Here is a 15,151-nt window from a genome sequence, read left to right as displayed (position 1 = left end):
TTGAAGTGGTTGAAAGCCTCTTTGCACGCTGGGGTCCACTCAAAAGCTATTCCATTTTTTATCAAGGTAAAGAATGGGAGGGCTTTGGCCGCCGACGTGCTGAGAAATCGGGATAGAACTGTGAGTCTTCTGGCCAACCTCTACACGTCCTTGATGCATCCCGGGATCGTCATTCGGATAATTTCCTCGCACTTCTCAGGGTTGGCTTCAACTCCCCTCTGGGTTATCATGAAACCTAGGAACTTCCCGGTCTCTGGTAGCGCGAAATTGTGAATAATACTTTTTCACAACTCTCATAATCCCTGGTCATGAACTCCAAAAACTTGGTGGTTCAATTCCATGGCATTACACAACTTCGCACAACTAACCAGCAAGTGCACTGGGTCGTCCAAGTAATACCTTACGTGAGTAAGGGTCGATCCCACGGAGATTGTTATCATTGAAGCAAGCTATGGTCATCTTGTAAATCTTAGTCAGGCAAACTCAAATGTATATGTTGATGAACGAAAATAATATAAAAGATAAAGATAGTGATACTTATGTATATCATTGGTGTAAGAGCTTCAGACAAGTGTATGAAGATGCCTTCCCTTCCGTCTCTCTGCTTTCCTACTGCCTTCATCCAATCCTTCTTACTCCTTTCCATGGCAAGCTCGTGTAGGGTTTCACTGTTGTCAGCAGCTACCTCCCATCCGCGCAGTGAAAGCTAATGCATGCACTCTGTCACAGTACTGCCAATCACCGGTTTGGTTCCCTCCCCTACCGGAATAGAATCACTCTTTTGCGTCTGTCACTAACGCCCAGTAGGTTACAGGTTTGAAGCACGTCACAGTCATTCAATCATTGAATCCTACTCAGAATACCACAGACAAGGTTAGACCTTCCGGATTCTCTTGAATGCCGCCATCAGTTCTTGCCTATACCACGAAGACTCTGATCTCACGGAATGGTTGGCTCGTTTGTCAGGCGAGCACTCGGTTGTCAGGCGATCAACCATGCATCGTGCAATCAGGAATCCAAGAGATATTCACTAAGCCTCAGATGCTTGTAGAACAAGAATGGTTGTCAGTCACCTTGTTCATGGGTGAGAATGGTGATGGGCGTCAATCATCACCTTCATCATGTTGAAGAACAAGTGATATCTTGGACAAAGAACAAGCGGAATTGAATGGAAGAACAATAGTAATTGCATTAATACTCGAGGTACAGCAGAGCTCCACACCTTAATCTATGGTGTGTAGAAACTCCACCGTTGAAAATACATAAGCATATGGTCTAGGCATGGCCGAATGGCCAGCCTCCAAAGGTCTAAGATAGCATAAAACAAAGATAGCTACCAAAAGTCCTAGATGTCTCTATACAATAGTAAAAGGTCCTACTTATAGAAAACTAGTACATAGATGAGTAAATGACATAAAAATCCACTTCCGGGCCCACTTGGTGTGTGCTTGGGCTGAGCAATGAAGAAATTTCGTGTAGAGACTCCCCTTGGAGTTAAACGCCAGCTTTAGTGCCAGTTTGGGCGTTTAACTCCCAATTAGGTGCCAGTTCCGGCGTTTAACGCTGGAATTTCTTGAGGTGACTTTGAACGCCGGTTTGGGCCATCAAATCTTGGGCAAAGTATGGACTATTATATATTGCTGGAAAGCCCAGAATGTCTACTTTCCAACGCCGTTGAGAGCGCGCCAATTGGGCTTCTGTAGCTCCAGAAAATCCACTTCGAGTGCAGGGAGGTCAGAATCCAACAGCATCTGCAGTCCTTTTGAGTCTCTGGATCAAATTTTTGCTCAGATCCCTCAATCTCAGCCAGAAAATACCTGAAATCACAGAAAAACACACAAACTCATAGTAAAGTCCAGAAAAGTGAATTTTAACTAAAAACTAATAAAAATATACTAAAAACTAACTAGATCATACTAAAAATATACTAAAAACAATGCCAAAAAGCATACAAATTATCCGCTCATCACAACACCAAACTTAAATTGTTGCTTGTCCCCAAGCAACTGAAAATCAAATAAGATAAAAAGAAGAGAATATGCAATGAACTCCAAAAACATCTATGAAGATCAGTATTAATTAGATGAGCGGGGCTTTTAACTTTTTGTCTCTGAATAGTTTTGGCATCTCACTCTATCCCTTGTAATTCAGAATGATTGGCTTCTTTAGGAACTCAGAATCCAGATAGTGTTAATGATTCTCCTAGTAAAGTATGATGATTTTTGAACACAGCTACTTTATGAGTCTTGGCCGTGGCCCAAAGCACTCTGTCTTCCAGTATTACCACTGGATACATACATGCCACAGACACATAATTGGGTGAATCTTTTCAGATTGTGACTCAGCTTTGCTAAAGTCCCCAATTAGAGGTGTCCAGGGTTCTTAAGCACACTCTTATTTGCCTTGGATCACAACTCTTATTTTTTTCTTTTTCTTTCTTTTTCTCTTTCTTCTCTTTTTTTTCGGTTTTTTTTTTCGCTTGCTTTCTTCCTTTTTTTTGTATTCACTGCTTTTTCTTGCTTCAAGAACCATTTTTATGATTTTTCAGATCCTCAGTAACATGTCTCCTTTTTCATCATTCTTTCAAGAGCCAACATTCATGAACCACAAGTTCAGAAGACATATGCACTGTTCAAGCATACATTCAGAGATCAAAAGTGTTGCCACCACATCAAAATAATTAAACTATTATAAAATTCAGAATTCATGCAATTCTTTCCTTTTCAATTAAGCACATTTTTATTCAAGAAAGGTGATGGATTCATAGGACATTCATAACTTTAAGGCATAGACACTAAGACACTAATGATCACAAGACACAAACATGGATAACCATAAGCATAAAAATCGAAAAACAGAAGAATAAAGAACAAGGAAATCAAGGAACGGGTCCACCTTAGTGATGGCGGCTCTTTCTTCCTCTTGAAGGTCCTATGGAGTGCTTGAGCTCCTCAATGTCTTTTCCTTGTCTTTGTTGCTCCTCCCTCATGATTCTTTGGTCTTCTCTAATTTCATGGAGGAGAATGGAGTGTTCTTGATGCTCCACCCTTAGTTGTCCCATGTTGGAACTCAATTCTCCTAGGGAGGTGTTTAGTTGCTCCCAATAATTTTGTGGAGGAAAGTGCATCCCTTGAGGTATCTCAGGGATCTCATGGTGAGAGGGGTCTCTTGTGTATTCCATCCTTTTCTTGGTGATGGGTTTGTCCTCATCAATGGGGGTATCTCCTTCTATGTCAACTCCAACTGAATAACAGAGGTGACAAATGAGGTGAGGAAAGGCTAATCTTGCCAAAGTGGAGGTCTTGTCCGCCACCTTGTAGAGTTCTTGGGCTATAACCTCATGAACTTCCACTTCTTCTCCAATCATGATGCTATGAATCATGATGGCCCGGTCTATGGTAACTTCGGACCGGTTGCTAGTGGGAATGATTGAGCGTTGTATGAACTCTAACCATCCTCTAGCCACGGGCTTGATGTCATGCCTTCTTAATTGAACCGGCTTTCCTCTTGAATCTTGCCTCTATTGTGCGCCCTCTTCACATATGGTTGTGAGGACTTGGTCCAACCTTTGATCAAAGTTGACCCTTCTTGTGTAAGGATGCTCATCTCCTTGCATCATAGGCAAGTTGAACGCCACCCTCACACTCTCCGGACTAAAATCCAAGTATTTCCCCCGAACCATAGTGAGATAATTCTTTGGATTCGGGTTCACACTTTGGTCATGGTTCTTGGTGATCCATGCATTGGCATAGAACTCTTGAACCATCAAGATTCCGACTTGTTGAATGGGGTTGGTGAGTACTTCCCAACCTCTTCTTCGGATCTCATGGCGGATCTCCGGATATTCACCCTTTTTGAGTGAAAAGGGGACTTCGGGGATCACCTTCTTCAAGGCCACAACTTCATAGAAGTGGTCTTGATGCACCCTTGAGAGGAATCTATCCATTTCCCATGACTCGGAGGTGGAAGCCTTTGCCTTCCCTTTCCTCTTTCTAGAGGTTTCTCCGGCCTTGGATGCCATAAATGGTTATGAAAAAGCAACGCTTTTACCACACCAAACTTAAAATGTTTGCTCGTCCTCGAGCAAAAGAAGAAAGAAGAGAGTAGAAGAAGAAGAAATGAGGAAGAGGGGGAAGGTGGTGTGTTCGGCCAAGAAGGGAAAGAAGGGGTGTTTAGGTTGTGTGAAAATGAAGGGTTGAAGAAGGGTATATATAGGAGAGAGGGGGGGTAATGGTTCGGCCATGGAGGGTGGGTTTGGGAGGGAAAGTGGTTTGAATTTGAAGGGTGAGGTTGGTGGGGATTTATGAAGGATGGATGTGAGTGGTGAAGAGAAAGATGGGATTTGATAGGTGAAGGGTTTTTGGGGAAGAGGTATTGAGGTGATTGGTGAATGGGGGAAGAAGAGAGAGAGTGATGGTGGGGTCCTGTGGGATCCACAGATCCTGTGGTGTCAAAGAAAAGTCATCCCTGCACCAAATGTTGCTCAAAATCACGTTTTGAGCTATTTCTGGCGTTAAACGCCGGGCTGGTGCCCATTCCTGGCGTTTAACGCCAGGTTGTTGCCCTTTACTGGCGTTTAACGCCAGTCTGGTGCCCCTTTCTGGCGTTAAACGCCCAGAATGGTGCCAGACTGGGCGTTAAACGCCCAACAGCTAGCATTACTGGCGTTTGAACGCCAGCTTCTTCTCCTCCAGGGTGTGCTGTTTTTCTTCCTTTTTTCATTCTGTTTTTGCTTTTTTCATTGTTTTTGTGACTTCTTATGATCATCAACCTACAAAAAAGATAAAATAACAAAAGAAAATAGTTAAGTATAAAAAAAAAATATTGGGTTGCCTCCCAACAAGCGCTTCTTTAATGTCATTAGCTTGACAGAGGACTCTCATGGAGCCTCAGAAATGATCAGAGCAATATTGGAACCTCCCAACACCAAACTTAGAGTTTGAATGTGGGGGTTCAACACCAAACTTAGAGTTTGGTTGTGGCCTCCCAACACCAAACTTAGAGTTTGACTGTGGGGGCTCTGTTTTGAGAGAAGCTCTTCATGCTTCCTCTCCATGATGATAGAGGGATGTCCTTGGGCCTTAAACACCAAGGATTCTTCATTCACTTGAATGATCAACTCTCCTCTATCAACATCAATCACAGCCTTTGCTGTGGCTAGGAAGGGTCTGCCAAGGATGATGGATTCATCCATGCACTTCCCAGTCTCTAGGACTATGAAGTCAGTAGGGATGTAATGGTCTTCAATCTTCACCAAAACATTCTCTACAAGTCCATGAGCTTGTTTTCTTGAATTGTCTGCCATCTCTAATGAGATTCTTGCAGCTTGCACCTCAAAGATCCCTAATTTCTCCATTACAGAGAGGGGCATGAGGTTTACACTTGACCCTAAGTCACACAAGGCCTTCTTGAAGGTCATGGTGCCAATGGTACAAGGTATAGAAAACTTCCCAGGATCTTGTCTCTTTTGAGGCAGTTTCTGCCTAGACAAGTCATCCAGTTCTTTGGTGAGCAAGGGAGGTTCATCCTCCCAAGTCTCATTTCCAAATAACTTGTCATTTAGCTTCATGATTGCTCCAAGGTATTTAGCAACTTGCTCTTCAGTGACATACTCATCCTCTTCAGAGGAAGAATACTCATCAGAGCTCATGAATGGCAGAAGTAAGTCCAATGGAATCTCTATGGTCTCATTTTGAGCCTCAGATTCCCATTGGAATTCAGAGGAGATTGGTACACGCCCACTGAGGTCTTTCTCAGTGGCGTCCTCCTCCTCCCTTTCCTCTCCATATTCGGCCATGTCTATGGCTTTGCACTCTCCTTTTGGATTTTCTTCTGTATTACTTGGGAGAGTGCTAGGAGGGAGTTCAGTAACTTTCTTGCTCAGCTGACCCACTTGTCCTTCCAAATTTCTGATGGAGGACCTTGTTTCATTCATGAAACTTTGAGTGGTCTTTATTAGATCAGAGACCATTGTTGCTAAGTCAGAAGTATTCTGCTTAGAACTCTCTGTCTGTTGCTGAGAAGATGATGGAAAAGGCTTGCCATTGCTAAACCTGTTTCTTCCACCATTATTGTTATTGAAACCTTGTTGAGGTCTCTCTTGATTCTTCCATGAGAAATTGGGGTGATTTCTCCATGAAGAATTGTAGGTGTTTCCATAGGGTTCTCCTAGGTAATTCACCTCTTCCATTGAAGGGTTCTCAGGATCATAGGCTTCTTCCTCAGATGAAGCTTCCTTAGTACTGCTTGGTGCATTTTGCATTCCAGACAGACTTTGAGAAATCAAATTGACTTGTTGAGTCAATATCTTGTTCTGAGACAAAATGGCATTCAGAGTGTCAATCTCAAGAACTCCTTTCTTCTGACTAGTCCCATTGTTCACAGGATTCCTTTCAGAAGTGTACATGAATTGGTTATTTGCAACCATTTCAATCAGCTCTTGAGCTTCTGCAGGCGTCTTCTTCAAATGAAGAGATCCTCCAGCAGAGCTATCCAAAGACATCTTGGATAGTTCAGAGAGACCATCATAGAAAATACCTATGATGCTCCATTCAGAAAGCATGTCAGAAGGACATTTTCTGATTAATTGTTTGTATCTTTCCCAAGCTTCATAGAGGGATTCTCCATCCTTCTGTCTGAAGGTTTGGACTTCCACTCTAAGCTTACTCCATCTTTGTGGTGGAAAGAACTTTGCCAAGAAGGCATTGACTAGCTTTTCCCAAGAGTCCAGGCTTTCTTTAGGTTGAGAATCCAACCATATTCTAGCTCTGTCTCTTACAGCAAAAGGGAATAGCATCAGTCTATAGACCTCAGGGTTAACCCCATTAGTCTTGACTGTGTCACAGATTTGCAAGAATTCAGCTAAGAACTGATGAGGATCTTCCATTGGAAGTCCATGGAACTTGCAATTCTGTTGCATTAGAGAAACTAATTGAGGCTTAAGCTCAAAGTTGTTTGCTCCAATGGCAGGGATAGAGATGCTTCTCCCATAGAAATCAGGAGTAGGTGCAGTAAAGTCACCCAGCACCTTCCTTGCATTGTTGGCATTGTTGTTGTTTTCGGCTGCCATGGGTTCTTCTTCCTTGAAGAATTCGGTCAGGTCCTCTAAAGAGAGTTGTGCTTTGGCTTCTCTTAGCTTTCTCTTCAGGGTCCTCTCAGGTTCAGGATCAGCTTCAACAAGAATGCCTTTGTCTCTGCTCCTGCTCATATGAAAGAGAAGAGAACAAGAAAATGTGGAATCCTCTATGTTACAGTATAGAGATTCCTTGAAGTGTCAGAGGAAAAGAGAAATAGAAAGAAGAAGGAGAAGAAGAATTCGAACTTTAATTAGATAAAGTTCGAATTGTGCATTAAGAAGGAGTAGTACTCCATGAGTAGAAGGATGTGAGGAGGAGGGAAGAGAATTTTCGAAAATTCAATCAAAAGATTTTGAAAACATTTTGAAAATTTGATTGATAATTTTCGAAAATTGAAAGTGGAAAAGAAATCAAGTGATTTTTGAAAAAGATTTTGAAATTAGAAGTCAAAAAGATTTGATTGAAAACTATTTTGAAAAAGATGAGGTTAAAAAGATTTGATTGAAAAGTTATGGTTTTAAAAAGATGTGATTGAGAAGATATGATTTGAAAACAATTTTGAAAAGATATGATTTGAAAACAATTTGAAAAGATATGATTTTAAAAAGAAATTGATGACTTGCCTAACAAGAAAAGATATGATTCAAACATAAAACCTTCCTCAACAGAAAAGGCAACATACTTGAAATGTTGAATCAAATCATTAATTGATAGTAAGTATCTTTGAAAAAGGAAAGAAATTGATTTTGAAAACATTTGATTGAAAAGATATGATTTGAAAAAAATTTGATTTTGAAAAACTTTGAAAACTTGAAAAAAAATTGATTTGGAAACAAAATCTTCCCCCTAGCACCATCCTGGCGTTAAACGCCCAGAATGGTATACATTCTGGCGTTTAACGCCCAAAATGCTACCTCTTTGGGCGTTAAACGCCCAACCAGGTACCCTGGCTGGCGTTTAAACGCCAGTCTGCCTTCTTCACTGGGCATTTTTGAATGCTCAGCTTTTTCTGTATAATTCCTCTGCAGTATGTTCTGAATCTTCAATTCTTTGTATCATTGACTTGAGAAGACACAAATTAAAAATATTTTTGGATTTTTAATAATCAAAATGCAACAAGAATCAAATAACAATGCATGCAAGACACCAAACTTAGCAGTTTGTGTGCTACTGACACTATATGAGACACATGAACACTCAAGTCAATAGAATTTAAAGATCAAAACAAGAAATATATGCATGGATTCGAAAAATATAACAAAAACATGCATTTGACACCAAACTTAAGATGAGACTCTAGACTCAAACAAGAAATATTTTTGGATTTTATGGTTTTGCAAATTTTTTTTTTTGTGTTTTTCGAAAATTAAGTGGAAAAAGGTATCAAAATTCTTAATGAGAATTCCAGGAATCAGTGCAATGCTAGTCTAAGACTCCGGTCCAGGAATTAGACATGGCTTCACAGCCAGCCAAGCTTTCAAAGAAAGCTTCGGTCCAAAACACTAGACATGACCAAAGGTCAGCCAAGCCTTAGCAGATCACTGCTCCAAAAGCAAAATTGATGAAAATCAACAAGCTCTTGTGGTGATAAGTTGAAACCTCGGTCCAATCAGATTAGACATGGCTTCTCAGCCAGCCAGATTTCAACAAATCATCATGAAACTCTAGAATTCATCTTCAAGAATTTCGAAAAAAAATACCTAATCTAAGCAACAAGATGAACCGTCAGTTGTCCAAACTAGAACAATCCCAGGCATTGATACCAAAAGCTTGCTCAAAACTTGAACAATCCCCGGCAACGGCGCCAAAAACTTGGTAGCGCGAAATTGTGAATAATACTTTTTCACAACTCTCATAATCCCTGGTCATGAACTCCAAAAACTTGGTGGTTCAATTCCATGGCATTACACAACTTCGCACAACTAACCAGCAAGTGCACTGGGTCGTCCAAGTAATACCTTACGTGAGTAAGGGTCGATCCCACGGAGATTGTTATCATTGAAGCAAGCTATGGTCATCTTGTAAATCTTAGTCAGGCAAACTCAAATGTATATGTTGATGAACGAAAATAATATAAAAGATAAAGATAGTGATACTTATGTATATCATTGGTGTAAGAGCTTCAGACAAGTGTATGAAGATGCCTTCCCTTCCGTCTCTCTGCTTTCCTACTGCCTTCATCCAATCCTTCTTACTCCTTTCCATGGCAAGCTCGTGTAGGGTTTCACTGTTGTCAGCAGCTACCTCCCATCCGCGCAGTGAAAGCTAATGCATGCACTCTGTCACAGTACTGCCAATCACCGGTTTGGTTCCCTCCCCTACCGGAATAGAATCACTCTTTTGCGTCTGTCACTAACGCCCAGTAGGTTACAGGTTTGAAGCACGTCACAGTCATTCAATCATTGAATCCTACTCAGAATACCACAGACAAGGTTAGACCTTCCGGATTCTCTTGAATGCCGCCATCAGTTCTTGCCTATACCACGAAGACTCTGATCTCACGGAATGGTTGGCTCGTTTGTCAGGCGAGCACTCGGTTGTCAGGCGATCAACCATGCATCGTGCAATCAGGAATCCAAGAGATATTCACTAAGCCTCAGATGCTTGTAGAACAAGAATGGTTGTCAGTCACCTTGTTCATGGGTGAGAATGGTGATGGGCGTCAATCATCACCTTCATCATGTTGAAGAACAAGTGATATCTTGGACAAAGAACAAGCGGAATTGAATGGAAGAACAATAGTAATTGCATTAATACTCGAGGTACAGCAGAGCTCCACACCTTAATCTATGGTGTGTAGAAACTCCACCGTTGAAAATACATAAGCATATGGTCTAGGCATGGCCGAATGGCCAGCCTCCAAAGGTCTAAGATAGCATAAAACAAAGATAGCTACCAAAAGTCCTAGATGTCTCTATACAATAGTAAAAGGTCCTACTTATAGAAAACTAGTACATAGATGAGTAAATGACATAAAAATCCACTTCCGGGCCCACTTGGTGTGTGCTTGGGCTGAGCAATGAAGAAATTTCGTGTAGAGACTCCCCTTGGAGTTAAACGCCAGCTTTAGTGCCAGTTTGGGCGTTTAACTCCCAATTAGGTGCCAGTTCCGGCGTTTAACGCTGGAATTTCTTGAGGTGACTTTGAACGCCGGTTTGGGCCATCAAATCTTGGGCAAAGTATGGACTATTATATATTGCTGGAAAGCCCAGAATGTCTACTTTCCAACGCCGTTGAGAGCGCGCCAATTGGGCTTCTGTAGCTCCAGAAAATCCACTTCGAGTGCAGGGAGGTCAGAATCCAACAGCATCTGCAGTCCTTTTGAGTCTCTGGATCAAATTTTTGCTCAGATCCCTCAATCTCAGCCAGAAAATACCTGAAATCACAGAAAAACACACAAACTCATAGTAAAGTCCAGAAAAGTGAATTTTAACTAAAAACTAATAAAAATATACTAAAAACTAACTAGATCATACTAAAAATATACTAAAAACAATGCCAAAAAGCATACAAATTATCCGCTCATCAGTCTCCATGGCAAAAGCGCACTTGAGGGGGTTAAGCCTCATGTTGTGTCGTCGCTGAAAACTTTGCTCATTAGCCTTTGATAAGCCGCTCTCGTATTTTTTAGTCCGAACAGCATTACCCTGTAGCAGTAAGTGCTACCTGGCGTTATAAACGCCGTCTTCTCCTCGTACGGCCAGTGCATCGGTATCTGGTTATAGCCAGAGTACGCGTCCATGAAGCTTAGAAAGTGGTATCCCGCGTCCATATCCACTAAAGCGTCAATGTTGGAGAGGGGGAAGGAGTCTTTGGGGCATGCCTTGTTGAGGTCTGAGTAGTCTACACACATCCTCAACTTCCCGTTGGCCTTCTTAACTAGGACTACGTTTGACAACCAGGTCAAGTAGTCTAGTTTCCGGATGAATCCTGCTTCTAATAAGCTGGTCGTTTGCTTGGCCACCTCGTTGGCTCTTTCCTGGGACATCTTTCTTTGCCTAGGGCTACGGGCTTGGTATCTTCCTTCACGGCCAGGTGATGTGACATGAACTGGGGGTCGATCCCTGGCATGTCTGCAGGTGCCCAGGCAAACAAGTCGCCATTTGCTCGAATCATTTCTATCAAGGGTTCTTCCAGGTTGTGGGGGAGGTTTCTGTTCACGAAAGTGAACTTGTCCTCCGATTCACCGACCCTGAACTTTTCCAGATCTCCTTCAAGCTCTGGTCTCGATTTGTCATCAATTCTAGCGTTGAGATCGGCTAGGAAGACTCCGGACGCCTCCATCGACTTCTTTCTTAGGGAGAGGCTGGCATTGTCGTACGCTACCGCCGTTTCTAGGTCTCCGTTGATGGATCCCACCGATCCGTCATCGGCTACAAACTTCATAACCAACAGCTTAGTGCATATTACTGCACAAAACTCATTGGTTATTTTCCTCCCCAAGATAAGGATGTAAGCCGTGGAGTCCCTCGGAATGACGAACTCTACCATTAGCAACCTCTTTCCTTGGCCTCCTCCTATAGATACCGGGAGGGAGACTATCCCGTCAGGCTTTATAAAATTATATCCTAGGCCGATCACCCCGTGCTGATGAGTCTTTAAGTCGGTTTCTCGGAGATCCAGAGCGTCAAACATGTTTCGAAACATAATGTTGGAGTCGGCGCCAGTGTCGACGAGAATTCGCTTGACTAACCCGGTTCCCACACTTGTCGTGATTACCATGGAAGGGTTTTCTAAGAGGTCGTTGGTGCAGTATTTTACAACTACAGACTAATCGGTAAGTACACCGGGTCGTACCAAGTAATACCTCAGGTGAGTGAGGGTCGATCCCACGAGGATTGATGGATCAAGCAACAATGGTTAAATGATTTACTTAGTTAGGCAAGTAGAAAAGGGTTTTGAGATATTCAAAAGGTTTAAATTGAAATATCAGAAGGCAGGCACGCACATAAATAAGTTGAAATTAAAATATTGGAGAAACAGTTAAGGCTTCAGAGTTATCTATTTTTCGAATAAACTTTTCTTACTGACTATTTTAATCATGTAGGATTTAATTTATGGCAAACTATATGTGACTAGACCCTAATTCCTTAGACCTTTCTAGTCTCCTCTAAAATTCATCGACTGCCAATGCCTTGGTCAATTAATTCCAATTAGAGGGTGAAGTTCAAATTCCAGTTTATATGCCACAAAAATTCTAATTACCCAAAAAATAAGAGGATTATATGTCACGTATCCTGTTAAATCCAAATAATTAAAATTTAGGAGAATATGTTTTCAATTCCCATACTTGAAATCCGGTGTCCAAGAACAATACCTTCTGTAACCATAAAATGACATTTTTCCCAATTTAAAACAAGGTTTGATTCTTGACACCATTTCAAGACAAGAGATAAATGCTTAAGGCAGGATTCAAAAGAATTACCAAAAACAGAAAAGTCATCCATAAATGCCTCAATAAACTTTTCAACCATATCAGAAAAAATTGAGAGCATACACCTCTGAAAAGTTGCTGGAGCATTGCAAAGTCCAAAAGACATTCTTCTGTAGGCAAATACTCCAAAGGGGCATGTGAATGCTGTCTTCTCTTGATCTTGAGGGTCCACTGCAATTTGATTATATCCAGAATATCCATCTAGAAAACAATAAAAAGCATAACCAGCTAACCTCTCAAGCATTTGATCAATGAAAGGCAGGGGAAATGATCCTTCCTTGTAGCAGTGTTGAGCCTCCTGTAGTCTATGCACATTCTCCATCCTGTGATTACCCTTGTAAGAATAAGCTCATTCTTTTCATTCTTGATCACTGTCATCCCTCCTTTCTTGAGAACTACCTGCACAGGACTTACCCAAGAACTGTCAGAAATAGGGTAAATAATACCTGCTTCCCATAATTTCATTACCTCTTTTTGGATTGAGTCTCTTTTGTGGTTGCACAACTTGTTTAACATCATCTTCAAGAAGTATCTTGTGCATACACTTGGTTGGACTAATCCCCTTGTCACTAATGGTCTACCCAAGAGCTGTTTTATGGCTCTTGAGCACTGAAACAATCGCCTCTTCCTCTTCAAGCTTCAGGGAAGTGCTAATAATCACCATATGTGAATTATTTTCACCCAAGAACACGTATTTCAGAGAAGGAAGTAAAGGTTTTAGCTCAAGCTTGGGGGTTTCTTCCTCTACTTTAGGTGTGTAAACCATAGCCTTCTAGGGTGGTGAATCATCAACTTCAACTAATTCATACTTAGAAATAGGATCCAGAATGTCATCAAGCACTTCAGCTTTCAGTACCTCTTGAACAAGTGGTTCAATAACATCTATTTTCATACATCCTTCAGAATCATTAGGGTGCTTGAGAGCTTCAAAAACATGAAGGACCACCTGTTCTTCATTGACCCTCAGGGTCAATTCACCGTTTTGTACATCAATCAGAGCTCTAACTGTAGCTAAAAAGGGTCTACCAAGTATAATAGAGGATTTTACCTCCTCTTCCATGTCTAATATAACAAAATCAATAGGAAAGATGAATGGTACTACTTTAACAAGTAAATTCTCAACAACACCCACAGGTAATTTAATAGAAAGATCAACAAGTTGAAGAGAAATACGAGTGGGTTTTACCTCCTCAATTTGAAGTTTTTTCATTACTGAAAGTGGCATGAGATTGATGCTAGCTCCAAGGTCACATAAAGCTCTCTGAATGGTGACATGTCCAATGGTGCAAGGAATTACAAAGCTCTCTGGATCTGGCATCTTCTCAGGAAGGTTGTGTTGAATAATGGCACTGCATTCCTTGGTTAACACCACTGTTTCTTGTTCCTTCCAATTCCTCTTGTGGGTCAACAATTCTTTCATAAATCTGGCATAGAGAGGCATTTGCTCAAGAGCCTCTGTAAAGGGAATGTTGATCTATAGCTTCTTGAAGACATCTAAAAATTTAGAGAACTGCTTTTCTTGGAAGCCTTCTGAAGTCTCTGAGGATATGGCATTTTTGGCAGGAGCCTTTGGCAATGTAGGATACGTGTCCAAAGAGTCAGGGAACGGGTTGTCTACATGCTTTGGAGGGGCGTGCTCCACTTCTTCCTTTTTCTCCTCTGGAGCTTTCTTTTCAACTAGCTCTTCATTGGCCCTTATCTCAGAGCCAACTGTTTTACCACTTCTCAGTTGAATAACCTTGCAGTCTTCTCTTGGGTTCACCACTGTATCACCTGGAAATGTACTTGTAGACCTCTTATGTATTTGCTTGCTCAGCTGGCCCATTTACACTTCCAAATCTCTAATAGAGGCTATGGTTTCCTGCATAAAACTCCTTATCATCTCCCAATTAGAATCTTCTTAGGATTTAGAGTTAGTTTGCTAAGGTGGTTGTTGCCGCTGAGACTGAAATTGGCAGTTATTGTAATTGTTATGTTGGAAGTCGCCCTGAGAATTATTGTTGAAATTCTGAGGTCTCTGAGGTTGGTCTCTCCACTTAAAATTTGGGTGATTTCTTCATCCTTGATTGTATGTCTGATAATAGGGGTCATTATTGGGATTTCTAGAACCACTCTCCATGTAATTGACCTGTTCAGAAGAGGATTAAGCATAATCATAGTTATCATTTTGCACTAAATTTCCTGCCATGTCATAAGAGACCTCTTGAGGTGAAGTTTGGGTGTTGATAGCTGAGACTTGCATGCCACCCATGTGTTGAGTAAGTAGACTTATTTGCTGAGACATAAGCTTGTTCTGAGCAAGAATAGCATTAAGAGCTTCTTCCATGACACCCTTCTTCTGAAGAGCCTCAGAGTTCACAGGATTCCTGTTAGATGAGTATAAATATTGGTTTCTAGCAACCAATTCAATGAGCTCAATAGTCTCCTCCAGTGTCTTCTTCTTGTGCAATGAACCTCCTACAGAATTGTCTAAGCACATCTTGGATATTACACCCAAGCCTTCATAAATGATATCTAGTTGAGTCCATTTGGAGAACATGTTCGGAGGGCATTGCCTAGTCAGTAGCTTGTATCTCTCCCAAGCTTCATATAGAGTTTTACCATCCTTCTGTCTAAAGATCTGAACCTCCACTCTAAGCTT

At 41.4% G+C, this 15,151-nt stretch overlaps 2 non-coding genes across 2 annotated transcripts; both read left to right on the top strand.

The window, feature by feature from the left end:
- The first annotated feature begins 6,556 nt into the window (after positions 1-6,556).
- Positions 6,557-6,664, top strand: LOC130953676 (small nucleolar RNA R71). The gene has a single exon (XR_009075837.1). It is a non-coding gene; the product is annotated as a small nucleolar RNA R71 (small nucleolar RNA).
- Positions 6,665-15,042: 8,378 nt separating this feature from the next.
- Positions 15,043-15,151, top strand: LOC130952919 (small nucleolar RNA R71). The gene has a single exon (XR_009075094.1). It is a non-coding gene; the product is annotated as a small nucleolar RNA R71 (small nucleolar RNA).

The sequence above is a fragment of the Arachis stenosperma genome, chromosome 9, assembly GCF_014773155.1.
Source record: "Arachis stenosperma cultivar V10309 chromosome 9, arast.V10309.gnm1.PFL2, whole genome shotgun sequence".
NCBI classification, from domain to species: Eukaryota; Viridiplantae; Streptophyta; class Magnoliopsida; order Fabales; family Fabaceae; genus Arachis; species Arachis stenosperma.
This window is presented reverse-complemented; position numbering and strand designations above follow the sequence as displayed.